Source organism: Apodemus sylvaticus, chromosome 9 (assembly GCF_947179515.1).
Source record: "Apodemus sylvaticus chromosome 9, mApoSyl1.1, whole genome shotgun sequence".
Lineage (NCBI taxonomy): Eukaryota > Metazoa > Chordata > Mammalia > Rodentia > Muridae > Apodemus > Apodemus sylvaticus.
In genome coordinates, this window is record NC_067480.1 from 49,340,182 (window position 1) to 49,354,117 (window position 13,936).

A 13,936-nucleotide genomic window follows, 5' to 3' on the forward strand; every position below is an offset into this window, starting at 1 on the left:
TGAAAGACAGCTTGGTTACTTCCTATGTGGGCAGTTATGAATTAAACTCTCACAAACACACATGTGAATGATTTCATGCAGACATGTTCCTAGTTCATTTGGGTGAGAACTAAAGAGTGCTATTGTTGAATCATATGATAAGCATGTTTTGTTCTATAAGAAACTGACAAACCACTTTCCAAAATTGGTCGAGACAGTTTCGCATGGCCAACAAATGAGACCGGATGCTCTGCCCCTCATTGGCCTTTGCTGTTGGTCATCCAGATGTGGGCTGCTGCAGCAGACGATGGCACAGCTGGGAGTTTGAATTTGCACTTTTCTGGTGATCTTTTCCTAGGTTCTCCATCTCCCTGAGCCTTCTTTGGTGAGGCATTTGGGTCATCTGCCCACATTATACTAATCAAGCCCTTTGATTAATGTTTGAGTTTCCAGATTCTTTGTACATTTTGGATCACACCCTTATTTCAGACGTGCCTTTCATAAACCTTTTATCTCAGTTTCTATCATCTGGTTTTCTTGACATTTTCTTTCAAAGAGTTAGAAGTTCATACATTTACTAAATTTTGGCATATCATTTTTTTTATGGATTGAGCCTTTCCTGGTGTGTCTAAAATGTCAGTGTTATACTCAGAATCATCTAGGCTTTCTAACCCATATTCTCGAATTTTATAGTTTTGTATTTAGCATTTGCGTAAGGGACTTGCATTTGTGTATGTATGTATGTATGTATGTATGTATGTATGTATGTATGTGTACTGGCTGATTTTGTGTGTCAACTTGACACAGGTTGGAGTTATCTCAGAGAAAGGAGCTTCAGTTGGGGAAGTGCCTCCATGAGATCCAGCTGTGGGGCATTTTCTCAATTAGTGATCAAGGGTGAGAGGGCTCATAGTGGGTGATGCTATCCCTGGGCTGGTAGTTTTGGGTTCTATAAGGAAGCAAGCTGAGCAAGCCAGGGGAAGCAAGCCAGTAAGGAACATTCCTCCATGGACTCTGCATCAGCTCCTGCTTCCTGACCTGCTTGAATTCCTGTCCTGACTTCTGTCGGTGATAAACAGCAATGTGGAAGTGCAAGCTGAATAAGTCCTTTCCTCTCCAACTTGCTTCTTGGTCACGATGTTTTGTGAAACATAGAAACCTTGACTAAGACAGTGTGTACATATGTATGTATGCATGCATATGTGTTCTTGTAGATGAGATGAGAATTCACATGTGTGGGTGTGCATACATATTGTAGTGGCTGAATATGCTTGGCCCAGAGATAGGCACTATTAGGAGGTGTGGCCTCGTTGAAGTGGACGAGGCCTTGTTGAGCAGGTGTGACATTGTTGGAGGAAAGTGTGTCACTGTGGAGGGGGGTGCTTTGAGACAGCTTCCTTCTAACTGCCTGGAAGCCAGTCTTTTTCTGTCTGCCTTTGGACGAGGATATACAACTTCCAGCTCCCCCAGCCCCATGTCTGCCTGGACGCTGCCATCCTCCCACCTTGATGATAATGGACTGAACCTCTCAACCTATAAGCCAGCTCCAGTTAAATATTGTCCTTTATAAGAATTGCCTTGGTCATGGTGTCTGTTCACAGCAGTAAAGCCCTAACCTTAGTTATATATGCACAGAGGCCAGAGAGGTCAACCTTGGCTGTCACCCTCAATAATGCTGTCCACCTCCTCTGAGAGGAGAAAGGTCTGTCTTTGGCCTAGAGATTACCACTCAGGACAGATGGACTGGCAGACAATTCCAGGGATCTGCCTATCTCTGTTTTCCCAGAGCTGGGATGACAGGGACTTGAACCATCCCAGAATATTGGGCTAGATTCTGAAGATCAAACTAAGGTCCTCATGCATGATAAGCACTGTTCCAGCTACAGTGATATATAATTTTAAGTTAATATCCGTGCTTTCTCTGTTTTGTCTGTGAGTGTCTAGTCATTCCAGAATTATCTGCTGCAAAGAATATTTTTTCTCTGTTGTATTATTTTTCTCCTTTGTCCAAATCAATAGACCATGTGCATGTGAGCCCATTTCTGGGCTCCATATTCTCTTATACTGATCTATTTGTTTATTCTTTTGCCAATACCACACTGTCTGATGACTGTAAGGCTATAGTAAATCTGAAATAAGGTAATGCTGCTCCTCTGACTCTATTCTCCTTCAGTGTTGTGTTGGCTATTCAGTGTCTTTTATTTGTCCACAAATCTTTAGAATCAGTTTGTCAATAACCACAAAATAACTCCCTAGGATTTTGTTTTGGGGTTACATTGTGCCTATAAATAAAATTCAGAAGGGCCAATATCCTGACAATATTGAGTCTTCCATCTGTGAACAGAAATATCTCCCCAGCCATTCAGTTCTCTGGTGTCTTCCATTTGTGCTCTGTATGTTTCCCTGGAGGGATATGTTACTAGTACTTCATTTCAGGCACACTAGCATTTTTTTTTTAATTTTCAAATTCAACTTTCTTTTTGCTATGTAGAGGAAATCACTAAACTTTCCTATGCTAGCCAGTCTGCCCTGATGTGTTTGTTCTTAGTTCCAGGTTGTTGATTCTTTCTGTTTTCCTACCTGCATACTCATTTCCCCTTTAAAGGCAGAAAGTTTTGTTTATACAATCCCAAACTATATGCCATTTATTACTTTTTCTTGTTTTATTGCATTAGCCAGGCCTGCAAGAACTGAACTGAAAACTGACACTATTGAAATGAGTGATCCTCCTGGGAAACCCTCCAGGTTCTTATGGTTAAGGATGATGTTGCAGCTTTACACCGTATTCACCATACCGAGGAAGTTTCTTTTTCTTAACCATAGCTGTATGGTTAAGCTGTATGTTGGGTGCTGTGAAATCTTTTTGTAGATCTACTGGAAGGATATTATAGCTTCCCTCTTCAGCCTGTGGATGTGATGCAATGCTATGTAAGACTGGGATAATGTGTTGGAACTTTATGTATGCCTGGGATAAACCACCCTTAGCCAGGATATACAGTTCTTTTTTTTCCAAAGCTAGACCATATTCGCCAATATCTTTTTAGGGTTCTTCTGAGTTTATGAGGGCTATCAGTCTGTAATTTTATTTCTTTGTAGTGATTTTGTCTGACTTGGGTATTAGATAAATGTTGTTGACTGGTTTAGGAGGTGGCCTCTCTTTTTCTAATTTCTAGAAAGAATTGTGGAGAGCTGGTATAATTTCTGCCTTAAATGTTTGATAGAAACCAGTCAGCTGTCTCCCTGGGCTGTTGTATTCTGCCATGGGTTAATCATAGCTTCAGTTTCTATAACAGCTAAAATACTGTTTTAACTGTCTATGCAGGATGTATCTTTCAGCAAAGAGTTTATTAATACTATCTGATGCTTTCTAAGCATTATGCCAGCACCTAAGAAACCAAATACACGTAGTTTATAACTCAGTTCTCATTTTAACCCTATAGAATATGATCCATATTCTACAAATAAGAAACAGACCAGGAGACAAAAGTCACTCGCAAAGAGTTATGTAGCTCATAAGTCAGTAGTAAGTTAGTAGTACTCTAAGCCACACAAACATTTGGCAAATGTTCCTAGCTAAAAGGCTTTATTTAACAAAGAGCAGGGAGTGTGAATATCAGTTGGACATCATTCTGATAATCCATTAATCTAATAAGTATGCATGGGAAATACTTTGTTGGTGGCACGGTGGTGTCAGCTTTAGATGCTGTGATGCAAATTGCATGGAAACTTGGTGGGCAGCTAACTAGTATTCCAGGGACTTTCATCATTTCTCCACATTCTTGAACATCTTTGGTATTATGTATTTTCTTTCTTCACTTGATCTTAGCCAAAAGGCCGAGAAGCGATGTATGTATTTTCTTTCTTGAGCCTTCATTTCTTTATTTGTAAAGTGAGAAGAATAATAGCACTTTCTCAAAGGATCCTTGTAAGAACTAAATGAGTTAATTTATGCGTAACAATGAGAACACTCTCCTATCGTAGTTAACTCCTAACCACCAGTAAAAGCAAAGTAGTTCAAATTAAACACAACAAAAACTTTATTTAGCTGCAATAAAAGACAAAAACTAATTTAACCATTCAACTGGTGTTAAACAATGCAAAACTTTTTTTTTTTTTTTTTTTAGAGTTGTCTCTAAACAATCCTGGCTGCTCTGGAACTCACCGAGTAGGGCAGGCTGGCCTTGAACTCACAGAAATCTGCTTATCTTCACCACACTCCATACTACAGATCCTAGATTAATTAAAGCATGAATTTCAAGTTGGTGCATTTTTACCTAGGTCCTGGTAAGCATACACCTATGATTTCAGCACTCAAGAAACTGAGACAGGAGGATCACAAGTTCAGGGCCCACCTGGGCTATCTAGTAAAAGCCTGAATCAAAATAAAAAGTAACAAAGATAAATAAACAAACAAAGCAAATGCCCAGTTAGGATCATGTACTAACAATCAACTACTCAAATAGAAACCAGTTTTATGAACAAATTACATTACTTCAAAAATGTAGTTATGCTTATTATCATTAATTATTAACATTATAACTACTAATAGTTTGAACTTAATTGTTCCTTGACTTCAAAATTTAAATGTTTTCTTAGATTTGATTTTTGCCATATTTATCTAGAACAAGTGGGAATCTTATAAGTCTGTTTAACAAATTACCCAAATCAATGGAAATGAAGTTTAAAAGTAACTAGAAGAAACAAATGTTACTTAAATTGTGATAGTTGGGGACCAATATATTTCTTCAAGTTATTTTAAAATATTTACTGTGCATTGCATTTTTCATAAGCAATAATGTCTCAGAGTAAATTTTTCAAATGTATATTGGTACAAGTAATACACGGAGAATGAATGCTTTATGGAACATATTATCATATTATAAAGAAAAAATACAAAGATCCCTTAGTGTGTTTAAATATATATATATTTTTCATAAGCGCAATCTATGATGTTATTAACAAGTCAGCAAATATTGTCTGTTACAGCACTAATTAATCCTTATTGAACAGTCCTTGCTATTATCTTGTAGGATTTTTGCATATCTATTCACCCACTTTATACAACACAGGAATAGATAATAGAAATAGATAAGAGTAATAAAAAGATTTATTTCCTGATCTTAAAAAAATCTCTTTAATACATGAATATATTAAAAATCCAGTGACAGAGCCTTTAAATTACAAAATATGAGGTGTGATAACCTAGTGGCTGATTAGCAGCTTAATGGCATTCAAAGTCTGTTAAAGGCCCGGAAAGGGAGAATCTGAACTCAACCCAGGTGAGCTAGCAGTAATCAACACCTTGTCAGTTTGGGAGTAGGAGAGGAATCTGTCCCTAGATATCGGCAGAAATTAGTTCCAGGAGTGACTTGTATAGTGGTGCTACTGTGCCTTCATATAACCCACCCCCCTCCTCCTGAACACTTACACTCATCTTTAGATTACCTCCAACACCGAATACAGTATAAAAAGTTTATACTATGCTGTTTATTTTTAGATATGCTTAGTGTAAAGGAAAGTTTTTCTTATGGATGTCTTAGCTAGGGTTTATATTGTGGTGAGAAAAACACCATGACCAAAAGCAACTTGAGGAGAAAAGGGTTTATTTCGGATTTCATCTTACTGTCTATAGTCTATCTATTACCCTGGGATGTTAGGACAGGAACTCAGGCAGGAACCTGGAAGTAGTAGCGAAGGCAAGGCCATAAAGAGATCCTGCTTACTGACTTGCTTCCTGTGGTTTGCTCAGGCTGCTTTCGTAGAGAGCACAGGATCACCAGTGTAAAAGTAGCACTAGCCACAGTGACCTGGCCCCTCCAGTACCAACCATCAATCAAGGAAATGTACCTCAGGCCAATCCTGTGGGAACATTTTCTCAATTGAGAGTCCCTCTTTCAAAGGATTTCAACATGTGTCAAGTTGACATTAAACTAGCCAATCCACTGGATATTTTCAACCAACTTGAGTTCAGCAAATATCTATTGTTTCTGGAATCCAGCATTGACCAGGTGGGTTTATCTAATATGGAAAAACCTAATAGTCTGGAATCTTAATGAAAACATCTGATTAATAATTATTATGATTTTTATGTGAAAGAAATGAAAACTCAATGAGTAAAGCTCAAAAACTCTAACAGAGAATTCAAGTGAATGTTAACAATGGACCTAGAAGTTCTGAGTTTCTTGGGTGACACATAACATGTGTCACCAGAGAGGGGGAAAGCTGGTCAACCCTCCAAGTTATCGCCACTCTCTTCTCACTGAGCAAATGAAATCATGATTGTGCTTTGTGTATTTTTTTCTGAACAGACATGCTTAAAGGAGAAAACGCTCCTTTGGGGTACATTATTAATAAACACCGACGATCAAAGAGAGGTTGATGGGATTTTGACTGGAATGTATAAAGAGGTAAAAATAACAAATGTTGAGGCAAATTTCATACTTTAAATACTTAGTGGAAAAACAGTAAGCATGAATATTTCATGCAGTAAAGTATTTTCAGAGTTTTTTCTTATAAAATTAACATACATTTAAAATGTAGAAATTAGAAAATATGGAGAAAAGAGAGCAGAAAAATATTTTTTAAAGGATAGAATAGTTCTCAGTACTCCCATGTTCCCAAGCTAACTAGTGTTGACCCTTTTTGGCACATTTTCTTTCAATTTTCGGTCTATATACCTATTTCAACTTATTACATATATGTATAACTTGTGTAGTCATTCCATTATATTCTATATCCTACCAAATACATCTCTTTACATCAACAAACCCTTTTAACATAGTAATTTCAATGGCAATATAATACTTGAAAATAAGTATCTATTATATACTATTATTTATCGAAATTCTTCTGTGCTGGATAGAATAGTTTCTCTTTGTGGGTGTGGTGAGTGGGTGGGAGCTATTGTAAGTAATTCTATGGGTGAATAACTTCTTATATAAATGTCTGTTCTCATTTCTGATGATTTCCTTGAGCACATCCCAGGAAGAAGAGTGAAGTCAAAGAGGAAGAATGTTTTCAAGCCATTTGGTTTAAATAACAAAATCCTAATGATTTTTATAGATGCACACTTTCGAGAAGAAATGTGTGTGTGTGTGTGCGTGCGTGCGCGCGCGCGCGCGCGCTTGAAGATTTAACTTTAGGATTTAAATATTTAGTGTATTCTAGAGAACAGAGTTTTAAAATTATATTAATCTATGTTTCGAGTCAGTAGGTCATATGAAAGCAAATTTCTAAAAAATAAAAAGTAACTAAAAAATTTTCAGACAAAAACACGCATTTAGTTGAGAATCCCAACAAGACACACCATACTGACAAGTGAAAGCCCTCATCACCAGAATGCGTTTTCTCTTTTTGAGTTGTCCAGTATGGTCCCACAGACACCTAAAAATTATAGGCTATTTTCAATGTTTTTGTTTACCTTCAAGAACTTGAGCCTATTGCTGATGACACCACATACCTGACTCAAAGAATATGGGGAAATAAGGCTGATATTGACTTGGAAGCTTCATCCCTACTAGGTAGATTTCATAGTGCTAGAAGGTGCAATTCACACTACAGAGGAAGAAAAGAAATCTACAGTCTCCCTCATCTATTAAAACTGCAAGCTATAGTAATGACTGGTCTGACACCATATGCCCCCTGGTGAAATGGTGGTACAAAGATGGAAGAAACCAATGGCTTTCTGGTTGAGTTGATGACCTGGTCCATGAGGTAAAATCCACTCTCGGCACTGTTAATAGGGCCAAGAACCTATGGATAGACAGGTCATGGTTCCTAGTACTACTATTTTGCTAAACTGGCATAGTATTAAAATGACTTCTAATGATTTATGGCAATGCCTATAGATCAATATATTTCTTATTTGTATCCAGAGAAGCTTCTTTTTGCAGTAGATAACAACTAACAGAGAGATCTTTAATTGGTCAGTGTACAGAGGATAAAAGATTGTGAAATGGTTGGCCATATATATATATATGGGTGTGTGTGTGTGTGTGTATAAATATATATATGAAGGTCATATATGTATATATATATACATATATGACCTTCAAAAGCTCTGCAATCTCATAAAGAGGGGGCATAAATATTCTGAGAGACAGGGACAGTATATGATTTCAAGGAACCAATAGCTGCCCATATAAATCCACAATGATTGTGATAGTATGCACAAGGCTTGGGCAAGCTCAATCCAGAGAAAACCCTAGTATATAGGTAGGCATGTAATCATATTATAGCTAAGGAGAAACTGACATTTGATAGCATTCACAAAGTTAGTTTACTTTAATGATGTGAGCCCTTATAGGTTGACCACATGCCATGGTAGGCCCTGCTCCCAACAGTGCTTGAACGACATAAACTGAACTCAATGAAAAAAAAATGGAGATCAACTAAAAGTTGGGTGGGTTGGTGGTAAAGTGAGGATAGATGTGAGAGGAGTTAGGGGAGAGGGTGCATATGTTCAAAATACATTCTATGAAAGTCTCAGAGATTTGATACTAGTGTTAGTAAACTGTTTTGTCCAGACAGAGTCCTGCTATGTAGCCCAGGCTGAACCCAAACACATAATTCTTTAAGATCAGCCTCCTGAATGTTGATATTACAGGACTGCACGATTATGTCCACTTCGTAAATATTAGTTTGGATCAGCAAATAATAATGAAAATAACAACACCCTAAAGGACAAGGTCAAGAGGCTTTGAAATGCTTTCCTCAAATGCAGTCATGAAGATTCATCTACTGGCCACAATACCCTCACAGTCCACTACCTGAATGCAAGTGTCCCTTGAATGCAAGTGTCATATGTGTTAATATTGTAGAATATTTGCAAGATGAAAAATAGTACACAGAAGAGGAAAAAAATCATTAACCAAAGATTGTTATTACTATTTAGGTATCATCCTTTTCTTCTTGTTTTTCTAGGTATTTCATCATCTATTATATTGGCATCTATCCTGTAGTATGAAATAATGATTTTCAATGTTATTAAAGTTCTTCATAGTTTTTATTTTAATGAGTAAATATCTCTTAGTTGTTTTTCTTATTGTTGTGGTAAAATGCCTGGCCAAAAGCAACTGAAAGAAAGACAACTTTATTTTGACCCAGAGTTTGTGTGTACAGACCAATATGATGGAGGAATGCATGATGGTAGGAGAGTGAGGTGGCTGGTCACATTGCAACCACACTCAGGAAACAGAGACAGATGAGTTCTGGTGCTCAAGTGGACTCTTCCCTGTATTTTTTCTAGGTCCCCAGCTATGGTGTGGTATTGCTCACATTCAGAGGGTAACCTTTCCTTCAGTAAATATTTCTAACAACACATAGACATACTCAGAGATGGGATTCCATGATGACTTTGATTCAGGCTAGTTAATAAAAATTAACTATCACAATATCCAAGTTATCATTCATTACATATGAACATTTATATAACCTAGTATGGAACACTGATTTCCCAATGCTATAATATTTATATTATAAATAAAGATTATTCCAATGTATAAAACAATTCCACACTTCATTTTCTCAGTATAGTTTTCCAGAAACTTGAACCCTTTCCAGAAACTTGAACCCTTTCCAGAAACTTGTCCCTTGAATGCAAGTGTCATATGTGTTAATATTGTAGAATATTTGCAAGAAGAAAAATAGTACACAGAAGAGGAAAAAATCATTAACCAAAGGTTGTTATTATTTTTTAGGTATCATTCTTTAGGGTTCAATCTGAAACATTCTTTAGGTATCAATCTGAAAGGGTTGAGTCGAAAGATGTGTAAGAGCTAAGATTCTTAATCTAACTATCATTTATTTACCTATTGTCTATCTATCTACCTATCTATCACATATGTTTCTATGTATTGATGTATCTATGTATGTATCTATGTATGTTGTATCTATATCTATAATCTATCATATATCTATGTTATGTTGGGACATATGGTGATGTATGTTTCTGTGTGTATGAAAATATGCATGTAAGTATGTGTACATGTATCTATGTTTATGTGTGTGTAGAGGTCAAATATTCATATCAACTGTCTTTTTCTATTTCTCTTCATTTTATTTTTTCTTTTATTTTTTTAGATTATAGTATAATTACATCATCTCTCCCTTCCCTTTTCCCCTCTTAACCTTTCCATGTACTTCTCCTTCCTCTCTTTCAAATCTGCAGCCTCTTTTTCATTAACTATTGTTACATGCATATATGTATATATATATATATATATATATATATATATATATATATATATATATACATAAACACGTCTTTCTAAATATAACCTGCTCAGTCTGTGTAACGTTACTCACATGCATGTTTTCATGGCTGAGTATTTGGTATTAGAGAACCAATTGGTGTGCTCATCCTTGGGGAAGACTTTCTTTTTCCTTCTCTCAGAAAAGGGTTGAGGCCTCATAGGCTTTCCCTCTTTCACTTTGACCTATCTACTGGTGCTGTCCTGGTTCAGCTCATTTCTAGGTAGTCATCTTGGTGAGGTTTTATGGTGTAGCTTTCAGCATTACTAAGAGACACAATCTTGCAACAAACTCTTATCTTCTCTGGCTCTTATGATCTTTCTGTTTCCTCTTCTTCAGTATTCCCTGAGCCTCAGATTTGAGTGGGTTTTGTAGACGTCTCCATTGGGACTAGGCTCTACAACTCTGAATTTGATTGGTGGTGGTTTTCCTATGATGCATTGAGAATTTTCCTTGACAAGAGGTGAGGACTCTGCTTAGTGTTTGAGACAGAGTCTCTTACAGAATCTGGAGATTGCCAACTCAGCTAGACTTGGTGACTAGTGACATCCAGAGATCCACCTCTCATCTCCAGGACCACAAACACATTGCCACACCACATGCACATGCGGCCACACCCAGCTTTTTACATGAGCATTGGGTATTCATAATTCAAGTCCTCATGATGGAGCAACACTTCCTGAACCATGTCCCCAGTCCTATATCTTAATTTTTTTCAGCAGCCTCCTTATTCCATATTTTTCCTGTAAATTATGTATGTCTTTGTCTCTAATTTATGGATGAAGAATCTCAGAAAAGAAGATAAATTTGCTACTTGTATTGAATTACACAAACAAAAGGATAAGAAAGAAATTTCCAAACAGTTTTATACAGGTTGTTTAACAACATACAGATTCCAGATTCTCTATCTATACTTAAAATCAGGCTCTAACGACAATGGGTGGCCTACGCCAGGCAATCAGCTTGGAGTGAAACTCAAAGTGGATCTTTCTAGTCAGTGAGAAGCAGATTTGTTTTAACTATGAAGCAAAAGTATAAACAGCAGTTAAACCACACATATTTCACAAAAGACGCACCAAGCAGGGAAATAATGAGCTATGAATGAACAAGGTTAAGATGTACCTTACAAGAAAACTATACACAATCACATACAGGGGGATGTATATTATACATTTAGAGAAGTTATGATCCTTTAAGAAAAGAAAAGATCACTGAAACGTGGGTAAATGGCATGAGCAGGCAATATATAAAATAGAAAGTGAGAAATAAGGGAGAGAAAGCATTTAACCTTATCATAAAGCATTGAAATGCAAAGAATGTGAATCATGGGTAGTTTTTACTTATCAAATTGGTAAATGTTTAAATAAAATGCTTTCCTATGTGGCTGTTAAGTATATACACTGGTACAGTCTTTTTTTAATTTTTTTATTCAATATATTATTTTTTATTTACATTTCAAATGATTTCCCCTTTTCTAGACCCCCACTTCCCGAAAGTCCCATCAGCCCCCTTTCCTCCCCCTGTTTTCCCACCCAAAAACCACACAAAGATCCAACAAAGAAAGAGAACTTCAGACCAATTTCCCTTATGAGCATCGATGCAAAAATACTCAATAAAATTCTTGCCAACCGAATCCAAGAACACATCAAAACAATCATCCACTATGATCAAGTAGGCTTTATCCCAGGGATGCAGGGTTGGTTCAATAAATGAAAATCCATCAATGCAATTCACTACATAAACAAACTCAAAGAACAAAACCACATGGTCATTTCATTGAATGCTGAAAATGCATTTGACAAAATTCAGCATCCTTTCATGCTTAAAGTCTTGGAAAGAACAGGAATTCAAGGCCCATACCAAAACATAGTAAAAGCAATATACAGCAAACCGGTAGCCAGCATCAAACTAAATGGAGAGAAACTTGAAGCAATCCCACTAAAATCAGGGAGTAGACAGGGCTGCCCCCTTTCTCCTTATCTTTTCAATATTGTACTTGAGGTACTAGCTCGGGGAATTCGACAACATAAGGAGATCAAAGGGATACAAATTGGAAAGGAAGAAGCCAAACTATCATTATTTGCAGATGATATGATAGTCTACCTAAGTGACCCAAAAAACTCCACTAGAGAACTCCTACAGCTGATAAACAACTTCAGCAAAGTGGCAGGTTATAAAATCAACTCAAGCACATCAGTAGCCTTCCTATACTCAAAGGATAAGCAGGCCGAGGAAGAAATTAGGGCCATGACCCCGTTCACAATAGCCACAAACAGTATAAAGTATCTTGGGGTGACTCTTACCAAATATGTGAAAGATCTGTATGACAAGAACCTCAAGACTATAAAGAAGGAAATGGAAGAAGACCTCAAAAAATGGGTAAACCTCCCATGCTCATGGATCGGCAGGATTAATATAGCTAAAATGGCCATTTTGCCAAAAGCAATATACAGATTCAACGCAATACCCATCAAAATCCCAACTCAATTCTTCACAGGGTTAGAAAGAGCAATCCTCAAATTCATCTGGAATATCAAAAAACCCAGGATAGCTAAAACTATTTTCAACAATAAAAGAAATTCTGGGGGTATCAGTATCCCTGACCTCAAGCAATACTACAGAGCAATAGTGGTAAAAACTGCATGGTATTGGTACAGTGACAGGCAGGCGGATCAATGGAACAGGATTGAAGATCCAGAAATGAACCCACACACCTATGGCCACTTGATCTTCAACAAAGGGGCGGAAAACATCCAATGGAAAAAAGATAGCCTTTTCAACAAATGGTGCTGGTTCTACTGGAGGTCAGCATGGAGAAGAATGCGAATTGATCCATCCTTGTCTCCTTGTACTAAGCTCAACTCCAAATGGATCAAGGACCTCCACATAAAGCCAGACACTCTGAAGCTAATAGAAAAGAAACTGGGGAAGACCCTTAAGGACTGGTACAGTCTTTAATCAAGCCATTTTATAGTATGATGCTTAAATGTATTTTTCTAGCCCAATAGTTACATACCCTATAACTTATATTAGAGTATACTATTCAAAAATTTGAAAGAAATTGCCTGGCTGATCATCATGACATTATTTGTAAAATTGTAAAAATAAAAGTTAACCAAAATGATGGAATGTTATTAACAATTGCAATATGCTATAAATGAATCACGAATGTCATAGGAAAATTACTGTGATTTAACTGTAATCTTCGCAATAGTATTCTAAACATAATTAGCTCTCCATCAGGAACATTAACAATGATTATCTCTAAGTGAAATTATTTGATAATTTTAAACATTTTTCTTACTAACTAGAGCAATATGATTTACTAATTGAGAAACTATGAAAATAAGAGATAAAAATTTTATTATAATTTCCCTTTCCCACTCATAAAACATAACATATCTAGTGGTGAGGAAATACTTGTTAGAAATTTATTCAAGGATTCCAAGAGTAATTTTCAATGGTAAAACTTTAGTGTTCTCAGCTATTACCATTTCAAGGTGATATACATAAATAAGAAGGAGGTAGGAATCAGCTCCACTGATCATGAAGCAAATGTTTTATTCAAATAACTGAAACCACAAGTTGGTCCATCTTCTCACATCCTACCCACCTATTATGGGCATAGGAACCAGCAGACAAGAAGGCAATGGGTCCAGACTATAAAAAAAGCTCCATTATTTTGCAGAAAGATACACAAAATCTG

General features: G+C 36.6%; 1 pseudogene; it reads right to left on the bottom strand.

Moving 5' to 3' along the window:
- Window positions 1–3,663: 3,663 nt before the first annotated feature.
- LOC127693182 (uncharacterized) lies at window positions 3,664–3,825 on the bottom strand (annotated as a pseudogene).
- Window positions 3,826–13,936: the final 10,111 nt, after the last annotated feature.